This window comes from Ascaphus truei, chromosome 2 (genome assembly GCF_040206685.1).
Source record: "Ascaphus truei isolate aAscTru1 chromosome 2, aAscTru1.hap1, whole genome shotgun sequence".
Classification (NCBI taxonomy): domain Eukaryota; kingdom Metazoa; phylum Chordata; class Amphibia; order Anura; family Ascaphidae; genus Ascaphus; species Ascaphus truei.
In genome coordinates, this window is record NC_134484.1 from 300,728,694 (window position 1) to 300,752,191 (window position 23,498).

Below are 23,498 nucleotides of genomic sequence, written 5' to 3' on the forward strand. Positions count from 1 at the left end.
ACCATTTTCTAAGTCTTATGGTTATGGGGAATAGAATAAGAACTTTGCACTTTATTCCTACTGGCCATCTTCCCCACACACTATACAGGACTTAGACTTTAAAACTCCTTGCAACCTTATGTATGGTTGGAGTAGCCCCAGAACCCCTATACTGGATTCTTGGTGACCAGGGCATTAACTGGGCATCCCCTCATGTACTAGGGACCCCTTTACCATTCCAGGGATACCACACATCCCTATGCCCCATTTACCTTTCTGGTCTGTGCTGAAGCAGGGAATCCTAACAGTAAGTCGTGCAAGCGTTTTCAAGGGGAGATTTTGCCGGAGCAATGTGTCTCAATGTATCCGAGAATCCGTCCTGATTCCCGGGTACATTTTTGGGGTATCCACCAACTCTGGAACCCAGCTAGCTAGACACATTCTGACAAGACTTTCTCCGTAAAACCCCTCTTGAAACTCATAGCCCAGCAATCTCTGCTTGCTGGCACTCCTGGAAAGGTAAAAACACAACAATTCTTAGTCACAGCCAGGGGGGGGGAGGTGGTAGCGGGGTGCGCCTGCCTTTGTACCACCTTGTTCTTTGCCCCCTGGTGCTCCCACCTTTGCCCCCCGGCGCTCACAGCTTTGCCCATCGGCGCTCACAGCTTTGCCCCCCGGCGCTCACAGCTTTGCCCCCTGGCGCTCCCATCTTTGCCCCCCGGCTCTCCCACCTTTGCCCCCCGGCGCTCCCACCTTTCCCCCCCGGCGCTCCCACCTTTGCCCCCCGGTGCTCCCACCTTTGTCCCCCATCGCTCACAGCTTTGTCCCCCGTCACTCACAGCTTTGCCCCCCGGCGCTCACTTCCCCCCGTCCCCTTGGTGTGGGAGATGAGCTCGGGGGCAGGCAGTGGTTGCTGCGTGGTCGCGGGCGGTGCAGGGGCTGGCGGGGTGTATCTGTGTGTGTGTATCAGTGTGTGTGTATCAGTGGGTGTGTGTGTGTATCAGTGTGTGTGTATAAGTGTGTGTGTGTTTGTGTATCAGTGTGTGTGTGTGTGTGTGTGTGTGTGTCAGTGGGTGTGTGTGTGTGTATCAGTGGGTGTGTGTGTGTATCAGTGTGGGTGTGTGTGTTTATCAGTGTGTGTGTGTATCAGTGGGTGTGTGTGTATCAGTGGGTGTGTGTATCAGTGTGGGTGTGTGTATATCAGTGTGTGTGTGGGTGGGTGTGTATCAGTGGGTGGGTGTATCAGTGGGTGGGTGTATCAGTGGGTGTGTGTGTGTGTGAATCGTCACTCAACCTTTGAGAAAGTCACCCGTTGAGTGACGAAACGCGTCAGGGAGCGTCATTACGTCAGACGCATGACACTGACGTCATCACCGCGCGCTGGGACTTACTGACCCGCGCGATTGTTGCAGAGGCTTCCCAGCTCGAAGCTACTCTACAGGACTCCTTAACCGACACAGAGGAGATCATCTACCCTGGACATTGACTGGGACGTCATCCTAGTACTGCAAAGACAAAGATACTGCAGTTTTAAACCGGATGGTGGTGATTATATATCACAGATTGCTTGTTTATATTGTACCTTTGTAAGTGCAATTCTTATCCCCCCCCTCCCCCCTCCCCCTCATTAAATTTTACAATTTTACGCTATGGGTGTGCGCTCTCTCTTCCCCCTTTTCTTCTAGATTCCCTGTGGATGTGGTTTGTCCACTTTGAGAGCAGCCAGAGACCCTCTACACCAGAATTTATACCATCTATTGGACTTATCTGAGGACTGGTTTTTATACTCTCTTTTTTCCATTTTGGAGACATTTATTTGCTGAAATATTGTTTAATATTCATTGCTTGGTTACAGGTGTTATTGTATTTTTATTTGTATTTCATTCATATTTTTATTTTCATATTTCATTGAATTATTATATACCTATTTATACAGTGTTGAACTCCTTCAGCGAGTTACATTGTATACAAGAATATCTCCAGCAGAGGCGCAGCTTAGCTCTTTTGTTATATATATATACATATAAATATATATATATATATATATATATATAATATACCCCCCTAATACATATAAAAATACACCCACACAATACAAAAGAAAATATATCACCATATATATATATACTAGCTGAGAGACCCGGCGCTGCATGGGACCAAAACCTCCTGCTCCCTCCTCTCTCCACCTCCCCCCCCTGCGCAGCTCCAGTCCTCCCCCCCCCCTGCGCAGCGCCGGCCATTCTTCCTGCCCCACCCCCCTGCGCAGCTCCGGGCGTGTGTCCCCGCCCTACAAAGCTCCAACCGTGCCCCCCCCCCTGCGCCGCTCCAGTCACCGTTCCCCCCCACGAGCAGCTCTGTTCCCCCCCTGCGCAGCACACAGCGAGACCCACGCGCACACACACACACAGTGAGACACACGCACACAGTGAGACGCACACACACACACAGAGACACACGCACACACACAGTGAGATAGTGACACACACACACATACTGTGACACACACACATACTGTGACACACACACATACTGTGATACACACATACTGTGAGACATACACACACATACTGTGACACACACACATACTGACACACACACATACTGACACACACACACACACATACTGTGACACACACACACACACAGTGACAGACAGACACACACACACACACAGTGACAGACACACACAGTGACACACACACACAGTGACACACATACACACACAGTGACACACACATACAGTGACACATATACACACACACTGTGAAACACGCACACACACACACTGTGAGACACCATGTCCTCGGGCACCAAAAAAAACTCCAGTGAGGATGCCGCAGCCTTGCCCCCCCACCAGGGGACACCAGCCCCCTCCGTCCATTCTCCGAGCTCCCACCGGTCCAAAAGGCGCCTCTCTCCAATCCAGGCGTGGGAGGTGGCGCAGGCCGCCGTGCGACCCGGAGCGTGCGCGAGCCGGCGTCGGGAGGACGGTGAGCCGCCCGAGGAGCGGGAGCAGCCGCGGCCCCGGGCGTGGGGGGCAGAGCATGCAGCGCAGTCTGCCAGGCGCAAGGCGCCCCGGAGCATGCGCGAGCCGGCGTCAGGAGGACAGTGAGCTGCCCGAGGAGCGGGAGCAGCCGCAGCGTGCATGCACCGCCAGGCCGCTGGACGGCTCGGAACACGCAGGTGACGGGGGCATTGGGGAAAGGGAGGGGGGCACCAGGGAAAGGGAGGGTGGACCGACACAGGGGGCAGTGGGGGGGGAGTGACACCCGTGGGCCGGGGGGGGGCAATACCCGGTGGGGGTGATACCCGGGGCCAGGGGGACTCAGCGGGAGACAAAACAGGAGGGAGAGGGAGAAGAAGAGAGTGGCCAGGCTGCGGTGCGAGGAGGAGGAGGGCCGGTCGAGGCCACAGAAGCAAGCCAATTAGAGGGGGGCGGCCACGGAGCAATCTGATTGGTCAGAGGCTGAGTGACAGACCAATCAGATTGCCCCTAGACACAGGGACATACAACGGTTTCAAAAACATAGATATATATATATAATACAGCCAACCCCCCTATGCATATAAAAATACACCCACCCACCCCAATATACATAAAAAATACACCCACCCCCAATCCATATATAAATACACCCTCCCCCCAATACATATAGAAATACACCTTCCCCCCAATACATATAAAAATACACCCACCCACCAATACACATAAAAATACACCCCCAATAAATATATATATATATATATATATACACCCACTTCCCAATACATATAAAAATACCCCTACCCCTCCAATACATATAAAAAGACACCCACCCACATATACATATAAAAAAACAGACTTACCTTGGGGATGGTCTCAGGCCATCCCGATGGCTGTGGCGGGCCCGCGGCCGGTCAAAGCAGTAGCCACCGTGCATGGCTCTCCTCCAGCTTCAGGCCTTTCCAGGGCCGTCTTAACGTATGGACACACTGGGCAGTTGCCCGGGGTCCCACAGCATAGGGGGGCCCCACGCGCCAGGCCCATGCGTGCCTACCAATGCCCACCCGGCACCCCAACTCGCTCTTAGGGTTGCCAGGTGTCCGGTATTTGGTTCCCCTGTCCGGTAAAATATGAGAGATAATATCGGACATGGGATAGAGCAGGGCTTCTGCTGCTAGGGGGCTGGACAGCTTCTGATTGGTTGCTGCTGTGTATTTGCTGAAATATTGTTTAATATTCATTGCTTGGTTACAGGTGTTATTGTATTTTTATTTGTATTTCATTCATATTTTTATTTTCATATTTCATTGAATTATTATATACCTATTTATACAGTGTTGAACTCCTTCAGCGAGTTACATTGTATACAAGAATATCTCCAGCAGAGGCGCAGCTTAGCTCTTTTGTTATATATATATACATATAAATATATATATATATATATATATATATATATATAATATACCCCCCTAATACATATAAAAATACACCCACACAATACAAAAGAAAATATATCACCATATATATATATACTAGCTGAGAGACCCGGCGCTGCACGGGACCAAAACCTCCTGCTCCCTCCTCTCTCCACCTCCCCCCCCTGCGCAGCTCCAGTCCTCCCCCCCCCTGCGCAGCGCCGGCCATTCTTCCTGCCCCACCCCCCTGCGCAGCTCCGGGCGTGTGTCCCCGCCCTACAAAGCTCCAACCGTGCCCCCCCCCCTGCGCCGCTCCAGTCACCGTTCCCCCCCACGAGCAGCTCTGTTCCCCCCCTGCGCAGCACACAGCGAGACACACGCGCACACACACACACAGTGAGACACACGCACACAGTGAGACGCACACACACACACAGAGACACACGCACACACACAGTGAGATAGTGACACACACACACATACTGTGACACACACACATACTGTGACACACACACACATACTGTGATACACACATACTGTGAGACATACACACACATACTGTGACACACACACATACTGACACACACACATACTGACACACACACACACATACTGTGACACACACACACACACAGTGACAGACAGACACACACACACACAGTGACAGACACACACAGTGACACACACACACAGTGACACACATACACACACAGTGACACACACATACAGTGACACACATACACACACAGTGACACACACACATACAGTGACACATACACACACACTGTGAAACACGCACACACACACACTGTGAGACACCATGTCCTCGGGCACCAAAAAAAACTCCAGTGAGGATGCCGCAGCCTTGCCCCCCCACCAGGGGACACCAGCCCCCTCCGTCCATTCTCCGAGCTCCCACCGGTCCAAAAGGCGCCTCTCTCCAATCCAGGCGTGGGAGGTGGCGCAGGCCGCCGTGCGACCCGGAGCGTGCGCGAGCCGGCGTCGGGAGGACGGTGAGCCGCCCGAGGAGCGGGAGCAGCCGCGGCCCCGGGCGTGGGGGGCAGAGCATGCAGCGCAGTCTGCCAGGCGCAAGGCGCCCCGGAGCATGCGCGAGCCGGCGTCAGGAGGACAGTGAGCTGCCCGAGGAGCGGGAGCAGCCGCAGCGTGCATGCACCGCCAGGCCGCTGGACGGCTCGGAACACGCAGGTGACGGGGGCATTGGGGAAAGGGAGGGGGGCACCAGGGAAAGGGAGGGTGGACCGACACAGGGGGCAGTGGGGGGGGAGTGACACCCGTGGGCCGGGGGGGGGCAATACCCGGTGGGGGTGATACCCGGGGCCAGGGGGACTCAGCGGGAGACAAAACAGGAGGGAGAGGGAGAAGAAGAGAGTGGCCAGGCTGCGGTGCGAGGAGGAGGAGGGCCGGTCGAGGCCACAGAAGCAAGCCAATTAGAGGGGGGCGGCCACGGAGCAATCTGATTGGTCAGAGGCTGAGTGACAGACCAATCAGATTGCCCCTAGACACAGGGACATACAACGGTTTCAAAAACATAGATATATATATATAATACAGCCAACCCCCCTATGCATATAAAAATACACCCACCCACCCCAATATACATAAAAAATACACCCACCCCCAATCCATATATAAATACACCCTCCCCCCAATACATATAGAAATACACCTTCCCCCCAATACATATAAAAATACACCCACCCACCAATACACATAAAAATACACCCCCCAATAAATATATATATATATATATATATATATATACACCCACTTCCCAATACATATAAAAATACCCCTACCCCTCCAATACATATAAAAAGACACCCACCCACATATACATATAAAAAAACAGACTTACCTTGGGGATGGTCTCAGGCCATCCCGATGGCTGTGGCGGGCCCGCGGCCGGTCAAAGCAGTAGCCACCGTGCATGGCTCTCCTCCAGCTTCAGGCCTTTCCAGGGCCGTCTTAACGTATGGACACACTGGGCAGTTGCCCGGGGTCCCACAGCATAGGGGGGCCCCACGCGCCAGGCCCATGCGTGCCTACCAATGCCCACCCGGCACCCCAACTCGCTCTTAGGGTTGCCAGGTGTCCGGTATTTGGTTCCCCTGTCCGGTAAAATATGAGAGATAATATCGGACATGGGATAGAGCAGGGCTTCTGCTGCTAGGGGGCTGGACAGCTTCTGATTGGTTGCTGCTGTGTAATTCAGCCAATCAGGAGGTGGCAGGAGCCTAGCAGTGCACCACTTCCAGTGCCTGCTGCTGCTAGTGAGCGCGTGGGAGGCTGGGAGCGAAAGTGTAGGCAGAGCCCCATGCACTGCTTTGCCCGGGGGCCCCTAATGTTGTTAAGATGGCCCTGGGCCTCTCATTCTGTCCCATGCCGAGCTTCTGATGCTGGCGCGCACCGGACCTCTCTTTCATGCCGGTGCACGCCTGAAGTTGAGGCCCAGCGTACGCCAGCATCAGAAGCTCAGCATGGGACAGAGTGAGAGAGGCCTGCAGCTGGGGGAGAGCCGGGTCCATCGGCATCTGCTTTATCTGGCCACCGGGCCCCCCGCAGCCACCAGGCCTGGCACACTTGTCTCGGCTCTCCCCCCCATGTTCAGAGAGGTAATACTGGACACATACATGTCTGGTATTCCCTCTCATTTTTAACTGGACGCAGGTGCAAAATACCGGTCTGTCCGGTTCAAAACTGGACATCAGGCAACCTTGTGGAGAAGACACGTGACTTCTTCACATGGATATCTTTAGCTGGATAAAACCCTGGCGAATTGGCACCTTTTGAACAAAAGATCAGACACCCAAGTATTTTGAAATATTTTAATTACAAACTGTTTTGTGCATTTTTATTAAAGGGGCAAAAACATTTATATTAAACATTTTCTCAATGTAACCGGCTTCCTGAGAAATATTCAATCACCACTAAAGTAACCATTTTACCTATTTATCTCTGGGAAAAAGATATATAATATATATACATACTTTCTTAAAGCGGCAATTCTAGCGCTGCTTTCTACATTTTTTCTTTTTATAAACACAGGATTGAAGTAGGGGGTCTCTGGAGCTTAACCCCATTCATTTCAGCTCCAAAGATACAGATGGAGGTAGGGGGTGCCGGTAGCAGCATGGCTAGCAGGGATTACGTAATGGTGACGTTTCAAAGCTCCCACGCCCAGGCCACGTGACGCGGGAGCTTTAAACTTAGCAGAGATAACCAGCACCCCCTTCAGAGGTCTGAGCAGGGGATTCCCAGAGCTGAAATTATTGGGGTTCAGCTCCGGAGACTCTGCTTCAAATCTGTTAAATAATAATAATAATAATCATTTAAAAAATGCAGTGTATGAATTGCTCTTTTAAGGGTCCTATGTAATTCTAATTGCACCTGGTAATTATTGTTCTCCTTTATCTATGTGGCTACAGATAGCAGCACAATTAGGAAAATTAAACATGTTTTAAAAAGTGTAGATAGGCAAGAAAATTGTCTATCGAAGAGAGTTCACACTCTTAGCACAACAGACTTTAAGGAAACCTCTTAACCTTCTTAACTTTAGCCAGTTTGAAAAATCACAAAACGTTTAATCCAACATTTTCTTGAACATTTGTAGAGGAAAAGAACAATGTTGCCAGAAGCCCTCTTTTTCAATATTTATGTTGCCAGAAGCCCTCTTTTTCAATACTTAGCATCTTTACTAATTAGTGTAAATGCTACTTCATATAAAGCAGATTATGGGACACAGTATTAAATGACCATCATGTTTCTCATCATATCCCATATATGGATATCTTCTATTATCACAAGCTGACAGCACGCAGAGGCTGAGCCCAGAATGTGACGTACACTCTCATTTTAAATTTCAAAAAGTCCCATGTTTATTTTTGACCTGACTTCCGTGGTTACAGCCCAACTACCCTGTACCTGAGTTCTATGGGAGTGATGTCACCACAGCCATTAACCAGCTGTCCATGGACCTGTGAGGAGCTTTTTCTGAGACTTGGAGGAGACTTCAACGCCCATTTGGACCATATTTATAACCATTATTAGTATAATAGGTTATATATGTGTAGCCCTTTTTGTGAACGCCTGCAATAAGGAACTACTGTGGTGCATGTACCTGTGTCCTCAGGAGCTCTGAGCCTCCGCTATTTGGGAGCCTGGGGTCATACCTTTATTAATCGCGGTGCAGCGCCTCCACTTGCCCAGGATCCCCATGATAGAGATTATACCCTGAGCAAGAACATCACAACAGCATTATGCAACAGCAACCTTTTATATATCATGCATAAGGAACAAATGATCTGCAGAATAAACATATAACATTACACACACACACCGTGGCTCGGCCACACCTTATTAGGGATAATGTCCTGTACATAGGTGGCTCTGCCACTCTCCCTAGGAGTATGTCTTATAACCAGTATACACTACCGACACACTTTATTGAAGTGTGGTCGGTACCGCAAGCCGGGAAATCTCCCGGCTTGCTTGTGGCCGCCCCTCGGCGTGCCGCGCGTCATAGACGCGCGGTCACGCGTCATCGGGAGCGTGCGCCCCCTGCACGCGTGTCCAGGGGCTCCCGAGGGAGCCCTGGTGTCCCGCGATCGCGGGACAGCGGCAGGGGGTTCCGGGGGACCCGGCGGACCCGGCAGCGGTAGGGAGAGCGCCCCGATCGGAGGGCGCTCTTCCGCTGCTTCGGCGTGCGCCCGTCACACTCGGGCGCGCGCCAGGCTACTGCTGCGGCACAGAACGGGCAAATGCTCGAATAAACTGTGCCGCAGCAGTAGGTATGGTACCATAGGATTTGCATAGTTGGCCCAATTAGTTAGTGGGAGGCGGGATCAGCGCCTGGTGACCGGTGTAGGTGCACTTATAAACAATGATACCTTCCGGTCACTGCGATGACCATCACACTCCACGCAGGGTCCTAGCGTTGCTCCAGCCTTTCGCCGTCACTCCTTGCTGCAGCGCCGTCTGTATCCAATCCAAGATGGCGGCCGCAGCTCCGCAGCCAAATCACACTAATGGGAAATGTCCCTACCAACTAAGGCCGTCCTTACAAAACAGCACCCTACGATGACAGGGGAATACTCCTCGGGCCGGGGGGATACCTTTCACCTAAGCGGACGGGTCACTGACCCTCCGCTCGCGCACACGAGGTTCCGCCAACCTCCTCCTTCACCTCCCTCTCTGCTCTGCCCCACCGCCCACACGCATCCGGTTCCTCTATACAGAGTCTCGCACCCGATTGGTTCTCAGCCTCAGCTGACTCTCTCGCAGTTCGGAGTTCAGAGTTCAAACCCCCAAAGTCTCCACAGATTGGTTGCCCTTCACGCGCTTCTCTCGCGCATGCGCAGCCCAACTTGTACACAGTGACCTTGCTGACAGAATGACTAATATGGCGCTGCCTTTGTGATTGACAGCGCGGAACCTTTAGATATATATATATGCACATCCTTACATTCTCCCCTCTCCAGAATCCAACGTCCCCGCTGGACTACATAAACCACATATATATCTAACTATTTACACAACCCTCTCAGTCCTAGATCAGGTTACACATTCCGTTAAACAGTACCATCATAGCTTGCATCCTATGCCGAGCCCACTGCTGAGCCTCATAATGGGGTGCCCCAAATTGATCATATGCCATTCGCATGGGAGGCTGACAGGCTCTTTGACTTCGCCGGGGTTGATTCTCCTCTGCTTCTACTGCAGAGTATCCAGTCTCAATTTGTGCTTCCATCTCTACCCTTGAGGGGTTTCCAACATTAGTACTGTCTCTTTGGGGTGTGAAACATGGACTTTGAGGATCTAGGGGCTGACTCGCGGGAGTCAAAGGGTCAATGTTCGGGCCAAGAGGCTCTTTACCCGTGGCTCCTTCGGGAGATGCCTCCGCGGCCGGAAGGCCCCTTTGAGAGGTTCCTTCCATTGGATCCTCAGAGGTGGCAATTTTTACAGTCTCTGGGCCATCCTCTGTGTGTTCAACTGCTCCATCTATGGGCGTGGCTGGAACTTCCAATTCATCCGTCCCTATTCGAGGTATGGGAAGCAGATGATTCCTATGCCACACTTTTACGCGGCCTTCAGAATCCTTGATCCGGTACACAGGAAGACCAGGCATTTGTGACTCCACCTCATACACACCCTCCCGCCACGGGTCTGCCAATTTATGCTTCCCAGGAACACCTAAGTTGCGTAAGAGGACCGCATCTCCGGGGTGAATTTCCTTATGACGTACTTTGTGATCGTAGCGCCTTTTATTTCCCGCATTCAGTTGCGCAGTCGTCCGTTCAGCCAATTTATAGGCCAACTGTAAACTGTCCCTTAGTCGCTGGACATATCGGAAATGCGTCCTATTGGATACCCCATCGGTAGATATCCGCAGGCGCACATCCACCGGTAACCGGGCTTCTCTTCCGAACATCAAAAAATACGGGGTATACCCAGTGGACTCATGTCGGGTACAATTATACGCATGTACCAATGCCCCGACGTGTTTACTCCACTCCGTCTTTTGCGGGCTCGTCAGAGTTCCTAACATATCTAACAAAGTGCGATTGAACCGTTCAGGCAAAGCATCCCCTTCGGGGTGGTACGGGGTAGTACGCGACTTGGCAATGTTCAGTAGTGTGAGCAACTCCCGTATCAGTGTACTCTCAAAGTCTCTGTCCTGATCAGAGTGAAGACGATTCGGCAACCCATAGTGAATGAAATATTTCTCCCATAGTACTCGGGCCACCGTTACGGCCTTCTGGTCTTTCGTAGGGAACGCTTGGGCGTACCTAGTGTAGTGGTCAGTGATCACTAGAACATTACTAACTCCCCGATTGTCGGGCTCGATACAGAGAAAATCCATACACACCAAATCCATTGGACCCGAGCTTTTCAAGTGTGCCATAGGAGCCGCCCTGGTGGGCAGTGTCTTTCTTTGTAAACAGCGATTACACCTCCGACAATGTTGCTCCACGGACTCCCTCATTCTCGGCCAATAGAACCTATCCTGTAGTAGCCCAAATGTCTTGTCAATGCCCAGGTGACCATGGTCATCGTGAAGGGCCCGGAGGACTAGGGTTCTCAAACGTTCCGGCAAAAACAGCTGACGCCGATCGGGATGGTTGTGATAAGGTATCACCCGATATAACAAACAATTGTCCATTTCGAACTTCCCAAACTCATTTGACAGGAGTTTGACCAAGTCTTTGGGGGCTCGCTTCAGTATAGAAGGGTTATCTTGTTGTACCGCTTGACGTGCTAGCTCCACTATGGGGTCTTGTGTTTGATAATGCACTAGATCCCTCCACGAGATGATATTATCGTCAGTGATATTCATCCCTTCTCGACCCTGATAGGCCCGAGGAATAGCCCGCGAATGGCATCCCAACGAGTCAACGACCCGTAATTCCGAGAATGCCACGTGGTCGTCGACTACCGCAGCCACGGAGCAGAGGGCACGAATCCCGGGACCCGGTATCTCTTCCCAAACTTCCTCATCAGGGGTGGATTGAAGGCCAGGTCGACGAGACAGGGCGTCGGCACCTATGTTGGTGGGTCCGGGTTTGTATTTAAGGTTGAACCTGTAATTGGCTAGAGCAGCTAACCACCGATGTCCTGTGGCGTCCAATTTGGCAGACGTATTGATATAGGTCATGGGATTGTTATCCGTGCGTACTTCGAACTGTACCCCATATAGGTAGTCATGCAGCTTATCTACCACAGCCCATTTTAGCGCCAAGAATTCCAGTTTATGGACCGGGTAATTCTGCTCGCTAGGGGTTAAGCTTCGGCTCGCATAGGCCACCGGACGCAGCCCGGTCTCATACTTCTGATGCAAAACCGCTCCTAATCCGCTAAGGCTAGCATCGACATGTAGAACATAGTCTCTGTCGGGGTCCGCGTAGGCCAAGACGGGAGCCCGAGTGAGGCTGGCCTTTAAGTTCTTGAAGGCCTGTTCACATTCTGGAGTCCATGTCTTCCCAAAGGGTGTCTGCGCCGAGATTCCTTTTCTCCCGGTTTCTCCCGGATACACCTTTAGAAGATCATTCAGTCGCTTGGCCTTGCTGGAATAGCTCTCTACGAACCGCCGATAATAGCCACAAAACCCCAAGAAGGACCGCAACTCTTGAACATTTTGAGGTCTAGGCCAATTCACCACCGCCTCTATCTTCCCTGGGTCGGTGGATACCCCATCAGCCGATACAATATGGCCCACATACGTCACAGAGGACCGACAGAATTTGCATTTGTCCAGCGACAGTTTGAGATCCTCCCCCTGAAGTCTATCCAGCACCTTCATCAGTCTCTCGGAGTGCTCCTCTAGAGTCCGCCCGAACACGATAATGTCGTCCAGGTACACTAAGCACTCTCGCGGGTTAAGATCTCCGAGGGTTTTTTCCATTAGTCTCTGGAACGTGGCCGGGGCACCGCAGATCCCTTGCGGCATGCGGGTAAATTGGTAAAACCCTAATGGACAGATGAAGGCCGTTTTTTCTTGGTCTTCCTGGCCCATGGGCACTTGATAATATCCGGACCTGAGGTCGAGCACACTGAACCATTTGCTTCCCGTCAGAGTGTTCAGGAGGTCCTCGATTCGGGGCAGTGTGTACTGATCGGGAATAGTACGGGTATTCAGAGTTCTGTAATCCACACATAGACGGACCGTCCCGTTCTTCTTGCGGACTACCACAATGGGTGAGGCGTAAGGGCTCCGAGATTCCTGCACGATGCCAGCCGTTTTCATCTCGTCGATTAATCCCCTCACTTCGTCAACATCCCTGGGGGCAAGCCGGCGGGAGCGCTCCCGGAAGGGGGTAGCGTCGCTCATTCGGATGGTATGGTGGGCGCTGCGACTGCAACCCACGTCCATATCACCAGTGGAGAACACACTCCTTCGGTCGTGTAGCTCGTTCAGCAGCCTCTTCCTCCATACATCCGGGAGTGGCGAGTCGCCGAAGTCAAATTCCAACACTGACTCGACGGTAGTAGGTGGGCACCTAGAGGGTCCCGTCGAAACCTTCTCCTCAGGAGTTACAGGGTATATCCTTCCCAGCGTCTGCCGCCTGTCGATAGTCATGGGGTACGGGGATATATTCTGCACGTACACCCAGGTGCGCCTCGGAATCTTCCCGGGCCATTCCTTGACAGAGGCTAGTACTTTGTATCCCAAACGTTGTTCGTCCTGGGCCATACTTTCCACGGTGAAGAGTTGATCCTCCAACCGTCGTCGGGGGTAGTGACAAGCGGCGACCATCATTCGTCCTTCCCCCGGGGGAATTTGAGTCAGTCCCCATTCTTGACTGTAAAGGACGCCATACTCTTCTTCAGCCGCAATTCTACCGCAGACCTCTTGGAGGGCGGGACAGGCCGCTAAGGCCAGCAGTGGGGCTTCTCCCGCTTCTTGCAAAAACTGGCGAAACACCGCGCGCACAATGTCAGCGTTGGTCCCCAAGATGATTGGGGCGCTGGGGTGGTCCTGAGGTTCGGGGCACACTAAGGCCTCCACTTCCATGGGGTGATGTTTACCAGTATTCAGCTGGAGAATATCTAACTGCACCTTTACTACTCCGTCTATGGGGTAATCTTCATGGCTCAATCCCCGTAGTCGCAGGGCATCCGCAGATAACAACGGCAGTCGGTGGAGATGTTGGTTGTAGAAGGGCCGGTATACGATGGTTACTTGAGAACCCGTATCCAACAATGCGGCGGCGTAGATGCCTTCGATAACTACGCGAACAATGGAAGCGGGGCCAATTCGGGAGCTCGGAGAGGGCGGCAACACCTTTTCATCCTCCAGGGGTTGGCACGGCATCGATTGCGCCGGTCGGGACGACGTCCTCCGCGAGGTGGGGCAGTGGGCCCGTAAATGTCCCATCTTTCCACATGCGTAACACTGCATTTGGCTGAGGTAAGCTTCGTCTCTCCTGGTTGGGGGACTTCGCCCAGTCGGGGGACGAGGTCTGGGTGTCACTGGGGTAGGGACATCCTCGGAATCGGGATCCCCAGGTTCGGGCACGTCGGGCTTTGGGTCCACTTTCTTGGCTTCTTTACCCCCGGGCGGTGGCTTCTTCCCAGTGGCTAAGTCACGCCCTAACAACACCATCTCGTGCGCTTGGACCCGATCCATTAAGTCGTGAAACGACAGGGCTTGTCCGGGCGTTATGCAGCTACTGACCCGCACCGACACGGGGTGTAGGGGTAGGAGGCCCCTCAGCAACTGAGTGGTACGTAGTCCGTTGGCTTCTTTCCTTGGCAACACGCCTTTCCTCACCATATTCCAAAGATCCAGGTGTAGTCGCCTGAGAAAATCGGATACCATTTCCCCTTCCTTCTGGGCTAACGCATGAAATTTTGACATCAAAGTGTACATATCCACCGGAGCTCCATACGCCTTGGTTAGGCAGTAGATGAGATCCGCTGCATCAGCTTCCGGGTTGTCATCACGGTAGTAGTGCACCATGTGGGACGCGGGGGGTCGTAGGCACTCGACGATGCGCTGTCTGCGGACCGCGTCCGTGCAGGTCCATTCAGGCAATACCTGTTCGGTATGATCCAACCAGTCCTCTATCCCTACTTCCCCTTGGGGCGTGGGTTTCTCACCGGAGAAGGCCTTTAACTTCCTGTACTGGAGCGACTGGGTGGTATTGTGGATAGCGGCGGCTAGTGCGGGAAAAGAGGTGTCTCCCGGTAAGCTATCCCCAACGGCAGGGTGAGCGTCCAATCTTGATAGGCTAAGTCGGTTGAGGCCAGCCCGCAGGCCGGACGGGGTAGATGAGGAGCCTAGGCTCAGGGCTGCGGGCCAGCGAGGGTGCAGGCCACGGTCAGGGGAGTGGTCTGGGCCTCCCGTCGTGGCCGCCAACGGTGGGGGTATACTCTCTCCGGGGGGTGGAAGTGGCCAGGGGCACAGGGGTGTCCGCCTGGACTATGGGACAGCGCACCCCCGGGGCCTCGGGCAGCAGCAGTATACGGGGCAAAGCCTCTGGGCATATATCTTGTTCAGTGGCATACAAGATCCGGCGCCAGGTCTGGTCGCGGTCATAAAAATGGTCTTGTACTTGGGCATTGTCCAGGAGAGGGAGCTTTCGGACCTGCTCGGTCACTGTGCCTAACGAGATCATGGCGGGGACATGGCCCAGCGCGAAAACACGGATCAAGGGAATCCCGCGCCGTTGGGCCCACTTGCGCACCTCGAACGCCGAGGGCACCGACATGATGTGGGTTGGTCGCACAATAGAGACAAAAAATGTGGGGGCACCCCAGGTCTAAGATCTCAGCAGCGCCTCCAAATGTAGCCCTTTTTGTGAACGCCTGCAATAAGGAACTACTGTGGTGCATGTACCTGTGTCCTCAGGAGCTCTGAGCCTCCGCTATTTGGGAGTCATACCTTTATTAATCGCGGTGCAGCGCCTCCACTTGCCCAGGATCCCCATGATAGAGATTATACCCTGAGCAAGAACATCACAACAGCATTATGCAACAGCAACCTTTTATATATCATGCATAAGGAACAAATGATCTGCAGAATAAACATATAACATTACACACACACACCGTGGCTCGGCCACACCTTATTAGGGATAATGTCCTGTACATAGGTGGCTCTGCCACTCTCCCTAGGAGTATGTCTTATAACCAGTATAGGTATGGTACCATAGGATTTGCATAGTTGGCCCAATTAGTTAGTGGGAGGCGGGATCAGCGCCTGGTGACCGGTGTAGGTGCACTTATAAACAATGATACCTTCCGGTCACTGCGATGACCATCACACTCCACGCAGGGTCCTAGCGTTGCTCCAGCCTTTCGCCGTCACTCCTTGCTGCAGCGCCGTCTGTATCCAATCCAAGATGGCGGCCGCAGCTCCGCAGCCAAATCACACTAATGGGAAATGTCCCTACCAACTAAGGCCGTCCTTACAAAACAGCACCCTACGATGACAGGGGAATACTCCTCGGGCCGGGGGGATACCTTTCACCTAAGCGGACGGGTCACTGACCCTCCGCTCGCGCACACGAGGTTCCGCCAACCTCCTCCTTCACCTCCCTCTCTGCTCTGCCCCACCGCCCACACGCATCCGGTTCCTCTATACAGAGTCTCGCACCCGATTGGTTCTCAGCCTCAGCTGACTCTCTCGCAGTTCGGAGTTCAGAGTTCAAACCCCCAAAGTCTCCACAGATTGGTTGCCCTTCGCGCGCTTCTCTCGCGCATGCGCAGCCCAACTTGTACACAGTGACCTTGCTGACAGAATGACTAATATGGCGCTGCCTTTGTGATTGACAGCGCGGAACCTTTAGATATATATATGCACATCCTTACATATGTATAAATTAGTATAATAGATTTTATATAAATATATATTAGTATAATAGATTATATTTATTAGTGTAATAGATTATACTTATTAGTATTTAAGTTTCCCCCTCCCTGTATAACTTCTCTCCCCGTTAGAGAAATATTTTAGGACCTTTGCACATAGTTAACATCTTTTCGAAGTCTCTTATTTTTTAGATCCCTCGGAGCCGAGACCTCCCAACTGAGTGACTTCTAGAAGGGGTCAGCAGAGAAATCCCGATCGAGGCGAGCCTTCCAGCTTGAAGGCAAAGAACTTCCCAGGGAGATGGAGACACACCGGGTAAGATATGATTAAAGGACAACCTCAGAATGCATCAAAACACAGTCTGATGTGGCATGTAACAGGATTATATAGAGGTAAGATCTGACTGCCTGGGGTCCCTGTGTGAGAAGATGGGACACTTCCAAATACCAGTGCACCATAGGAAATTAAACATCCAAATAAACACCCAATATGGCTAATTATTAAATATTTATTGAATGATTGGCATATGTTTATATTCAATTTATGGTCTTTAATTACATATTTTGGAGGTACCCCATTAGGTCTGGTACCCTGTCAGGTACTACAAATGTGTCACTTTATACTTCAAAGACAAGGTGGAGAAAAACATTGAGGCCATATTTACTAAGCGGTGCTATTCCACAAGACACCGCCTGGTGCCGGAAGACATACTGCTCTTTCGTTTGAATGGGCTATAAGGGATCTTATGAAATAGCACTGCTTAGTAAATATGGGCCTGAATGAGCTATATGTTAGGTAAAGTGTCATTCAAACTGCATTATTATTGTAGCAAGTCATTTGCAGCTTGTTGCTGTGTGAAGTAATCAGAGACTCCTGGTATAACATGACACATTGGGTGTGCATTGGGGTCTTCTGCTTCTATTGTGATAGTATCTGCAGGGACAGAAAAGACAGAAGCCCAGGTGGTAATTCATATCATTAACTGGATGTCAAATTGCTATAGAACCCACAATCCCACACAGGGCCGCCGACAGGGTGGGACAGCCGGGACAAGTGTTTGGGGGGGGGGGGGAAAAGCTGCGGGCATCCCTCCACGACTGTTCCACACTTCTGACATCAGCGCATCACCGGGCCTCCCTTTCATGCCAGCGGGTGCCGGAAGCGGGGTCAAGCTTACATCCAGTGCGCTGATGTCAGAGAGGCCCGTCGCGCGGCAGCGTCAGAAGCTCGGCATGAGGGAGAAGCCTGCAGCTGGGGGGAGGCAGGGCCTGGCGGCAACTGCTTTGTCTGGTGGCCTGGCCCCCGGAAGCCCCGGCCAGAGGCCTGACACCATACCCAAGGTAAGTCTGTTTTTTAATATGTATTTGTTTGTTTGTTTTTTATTATTATTATATGTATTTGTTTTCTTTTTAATATGTATTAGTTTTTAAAAAAATATGTGTTTGGAGTTATATATATATATATATATATATACAAAACAAGATACAACAAGCGCAAATCTCAACAATAAGTTTGTGCAGTAAATTGAAAACCACACTATTAGCCAATTCAGTCAATTTAAAAGAGGTATGAACCCTTACAATCTACTAACCCTACAAACTGCAGCCACATACTGCTGCGGCCGAGTTTATTCGAGCATTTGCCTTATTTTCGGCCGCAGCAGTTACCTGGCGCGCGCCGAAGCAGCGGAGGAGAGGCCCGCCAATCGCGGCTTCCCCCTCTCCTCTCCGGGTCCGCCGGGTCCCCCGGAACCCCCTGCCGCCGTCCCCCACATCGCGGGACACCAGGGCTCCCTCGGGGAGCCCTGGACGCGCGTGCAGGGGGCGCAGGCACCCGATGATGCGTGACCGCGCATCGGTGACGCGCGGCACGCCGAGGGGATGCCACTTGCAAGCCGGGAAATCTCCCGGCTTGCGGAACTGGCCACACTTCAATAAAGTGTGTCGCCAGTGTAGGTCTACGGCTCCACAATTGCCATCTGGAAATGTATAGGAAAGAATGACCTAGGCGCAAATATGCAGGGAAAGAGAAAAAGAAAGAAACATCATAGGGCAATATATCTAAAAATCCAGATATATATAATGGTAAGATATGCACTTACACTAGTGGAGCAAATAACAGCATTTAATCCACTTAGGGACTCAGGAACTCAGCTCCTGAAGCGTGTCCTTTTCTGTATCTGGCCTCTGGTTCTTTGGGATTGTTGTTCACATGAAGCATCAACAGCAATCATGGTGTATCTGTTACACAGATTATACCTGGCAGATAGATCTCACAAAGAGGATGGGTAGGGAATAAAAGGAGAAACAGGGATAATGTAAAACCTTTTAATAAGAGTGTAACTCAAGATTAAAATATAAGTAATAAACTCACATTCTGTGAGTTAAATTTGGCAGTAGAGAGTATTAGCGAGTCTCTCACACTCGTGGTTAGAGAACGCCGGTTACCAGCACTCTTCACTCCAGCGGTTACTTCCGCATCATGTGGCCAGGCTCTCGCGAGATTTAGTCTCTGATGTTTTGAGACTGCACTGCCTCGGCTCCGTTGGGATCAGTCTCTCGGCGTGTCTCTCACTGCACCTACAACGCTTGCCCTACGCGTATCTCCGGTACGAAGGAGGCAAGATGTATCTACACCCTGGGTACCATGTCCCCTAGGGGTTTAAATGAAGGGTTCATGTACATGTATGTGCAACAATAATGGTCATAGAGTCCGAATAGCAAGGCTAATAAACAGTAGCATGAGTGTGATCTATAAAAACATGGCAAAACCTGTGTAGTCATTTAAGCCTCTCGGGATCATAGAAACTAATTGTGTGATCCATCTGGTCTCCCTTCGTAGCAGGGCCCTTTCAAGGTCACCGCCACGTATGTCCAGCATGACCTTTTCAATTGCGAAGGCCCTAAGGAGCGTACTATCTGCATAATGTTTGATCAGAAAGTGTCTAGCAACAGTTGTTATTTTCTTGAAATTATCAAGATCTCTTTGTGCATTTTTGACATTTCTGACATGTTCTAAAATCTGAAATCGGACTTCCCTTGTGGTCATTCCGACATAAGGTAGATCACAGGGACATAAAATGCAGTAAATAACCCCTTTAGATTTGCAATTAAGTATATGCTTGATGTTATAATTATGGGTCTTCGTACTTTTAGAAAAAGTGAGTGTGTTCTCCATGAATTTGCACGCTGAACAACCACTTGTCCTCAACCACAATGACCTTAATATCAAGTTGACTTTTCAATCCAGTAATACGAAGATTGCATTTTTGGACCTCGCTATCAGTATTGGTGAGGGAAGTGTTCTTAATACGGATATTTTCCGTAAATTAACAGCCACCAACTCGATATTACACGCTGCAAGTTTTCATCCTGCCTATCAGGTCAGTGGCATTCCTACAAGCGAGTTCCTCAGACTGAAACGTAATGTTTCGTCTCCAGCTGACTTTCTACTAAGGTCAGAGGAGATGAAACAAAGATTTGCCCAAAGGGGTAAGACCACTGTTGAGAAAGGCTTCCGCAACAGTATGAAAAAACGCCGGTTACCGCTGGCGAGATTGCTGAGTACAGAGTTCATGTTCTTATGGAGCGCTGTGCCGTCCCCTGTATCATGCGGCACTGCGCATGCGCATAATGTATTATGTCATTAATCCGGAACTAACTATCCTGCTTATGCGTCTCACCGTGGAACGCACAGCGCATGCACAGAGTATTTAATAGCGCGCTATAAGAGATGCTGATGGGTGGAGATGTGCCTCTCTGTTTCTAACATGGCGCCTATTGTACGCCTGATGCTGCTGGCGATAGTGCCGAGGATAGGGTTTATGTTCCCATAGGAGCGCTGTGCCGTCCTCTGTATTATGGCGGTACTGCGCATGCGCACAATATATCATGGCGCCAATCTGGAAATAACTATTTTGCTTATGCGTGTCACCGTGGAACGCGGAAGTACTGATACGCAATTATGGTAGCAAACATACACAGCTGTTCCTTTGTCCCTTTTTGGCGCGAAAATGTGCCTTTTTAAACAGTGTGTTGTGTTAGCATCCTCACCACTCCAACTTTAAGTCCTCTGATGAAACGCGTAGGAGTGGGGGTGCTAGGCAGGACCCCTGGATTATACAACCACGTAACTATACTACCTAACACTGCTGTGATTATTTTTTCTGGACTTTGATACGCTTTTTGATACTTATGCCTGTGCCATACAGGCTATTCACCTTGTATTCTTTATTGAAACATGCATTTATCCATGTCACATGCATGTCATTTTGTTCATTGTATAAAGTGATCCTCTAAGCATGGTTACCATTTCCCCCAGAGATTTCAATTGCTGTGGTTTTGGTTATTATATCTGCTTTTTAGAGGCTTAATTTATGCTGGTTGAGGAAGTATTCTATATACTGGTTAATATACTCCATGTCCTCAGGGACGCATCATCTTAGACGCATGTTTCATTTGTCTGGTAATATAATAGCCTGTTTTTGAGGTTCTGGCTCATCTAAGTGTATCTTATAACTTTTGTCTATACATGACATTAGGGTTTACATTGCGAGTTTATCCCTAAATTATACAACAGTGTTTCCATTGGGTAGTATTCGTGTCAGGGATCTTAGCCTTCTTTTTAATACTTTTGTACTGTTATCTATTTCTCTTTGTGTCAAATAATAAATTGTTATTTTTTCAATGGTATACCTGAGTGCTCTTATGCGGGTTTCTTTTCTTTTGTTACAATATATAGATATAGATAGATATTGTGTCTGTGTATATATACAGTTAGGTCCGGAAATAATTGGACACTGACACAACACAATTTTCATAATTTTGGCTCTGTATGCCACCACAATGGATTTGAAATTAAACAACCAAGATGCAATAGAAGTGCAGACTTTCAGCTTTAATTCAAGGGGTTGAACAAAAATATCGTATGAAACGTTTAGGAATTGTAACCATTTTCATACACAGTCCCCTTATTTCAGGAGCTCAAATGTAATTGGACAAATTAACACAATCATAAATAAAATGTTCATTTTTAATACTTTGTCGAGAATCCTTTGCAGGCATTGACTGCTTGAAGTCTGGAACGCATGGACATCACCAAACGCTGGGTTTCCTCCTTTGTGATGCTTTGCCAGGCCTTTACTGCAGCTGTCTTCAGTTGTTGTTTGTTCGTGGGTCTTTCTGCCTTAAGTTTTGTCTTTATTAAGTGAAATGCATGCTCGATCAGGTTGAGATCAGGTGATTGACTCGGCCATTGCAGAATATTCCACTTCTTTGCCTTAAAACCCTCCTGGGTTGATTTCGCAGTATGTTTTGGGTCATTGTCCATCTGTAAAGTGAAGCGCCGTCCAATCAACTTTGCTGAATTTGTCTGAATATGAGCAGACAATATAACCCTATACACTTCATCCGGCTGCTTCTGTCACATCATCAATAAACACTAGTGACCCAGTGCCATTGTAAGCCATGCATGCCCATGCCATCACACTGCCTCCACCGTGTTTTACAGATAATGTGGTATGCTTCGGATCATGAGCCGTTCCAAGCCTTTGCCATACTTTTTTCTTCCCATCATTCTGGTACAGGTTGATCTTGGTTTCATCTGTCCAAAGAATGCTGTTCCAGAACTGGGCTGGCTTTTTTAGATATTGTTTGGCATAATCTAATCTGGCCTTTCTATTCTTGAGGCTTATGAATGGTTTGCACCTTGGGGTGAACCCTCTGTATTTGCTCTCGTGAAGTCTTCTCTTTATGGTAGACTTGGATAATGATATGCCTACCTCCTGGACAGTGTTCTTCACTTGGCTGGATGTTGTGAAGGGGTTTTTCTTTACCATGGAAATGATCCTACGATCATCCACCACTGTTGACTTCTGTGGACGTCCAGGCCTTTTTGTGTTGCAGAGTTCACCAGTGCGTTCTTTTTTTCTCAGAATGTACCAAACTGTTGATTTGGCCACTCCTAATGTTCCTGCTATCTCTCTGATGGATTTTCTTTTTTTTTTGCAGCCTAAGGATGCCCTGTTTCACTTGCATTGAGAGCTCCTTTGACCGCATGTTGTGGGTTCACCGCAACAGCTTCCAAATGCGAATGCCTCACCTGGAATCAACTCCAGATCTTTTACCTGCTTAATTGATGATGAAATAATGAAAGAATAGCACACACCTGTCCATGAAACAGCTTTTGAGTCAATTGTCCAATTACTTTTGGTCCCTTGAAAAAGAGGGGGCTACATATTAAAGAGCTGTAATTCCTAAACCTTTACTCCAATTTGGATGTGAATACCTTCATATTAAAGCTGATAGACTGCACGTTAAGCCCATATTCATTATTTAACTGTAACTTGGATTTATTTTGGTACACAGCCAAAATAACAAAACTTGTATCAGTGTCCAATTATTTCCGGACCTTACTGTATAACATATACTTTTTTGTTAAATCACAATGTACAACTGAGTGTACACTCTCTTACCCCCTCCCTCTCTCAGCCCACTCCCTCATCTCCCTCATCCCCTTTCCTCCTGCCCTCACTTCCCCCTCCCTCCTGCCCTCACTTCCCCCTCCCTCCTGCTCTCACCAGGCTTCGGTAGAGGGGTGAGTGAGAGGGATATTGGAGTGAGAGGGGGAGTGAGACTCAGGAGATATGCAGGACAGGCTGTATGAGGTGAAGGTGCTAGAGGGGTGAGTGAGAGGGATATTAGAGTGAGAGGGTGACTGAGACTCAGGAGATATGAGGAAGGAATGTTATAATCATGGGCAAATACACCCAAACAGATTATTATTTAATTTC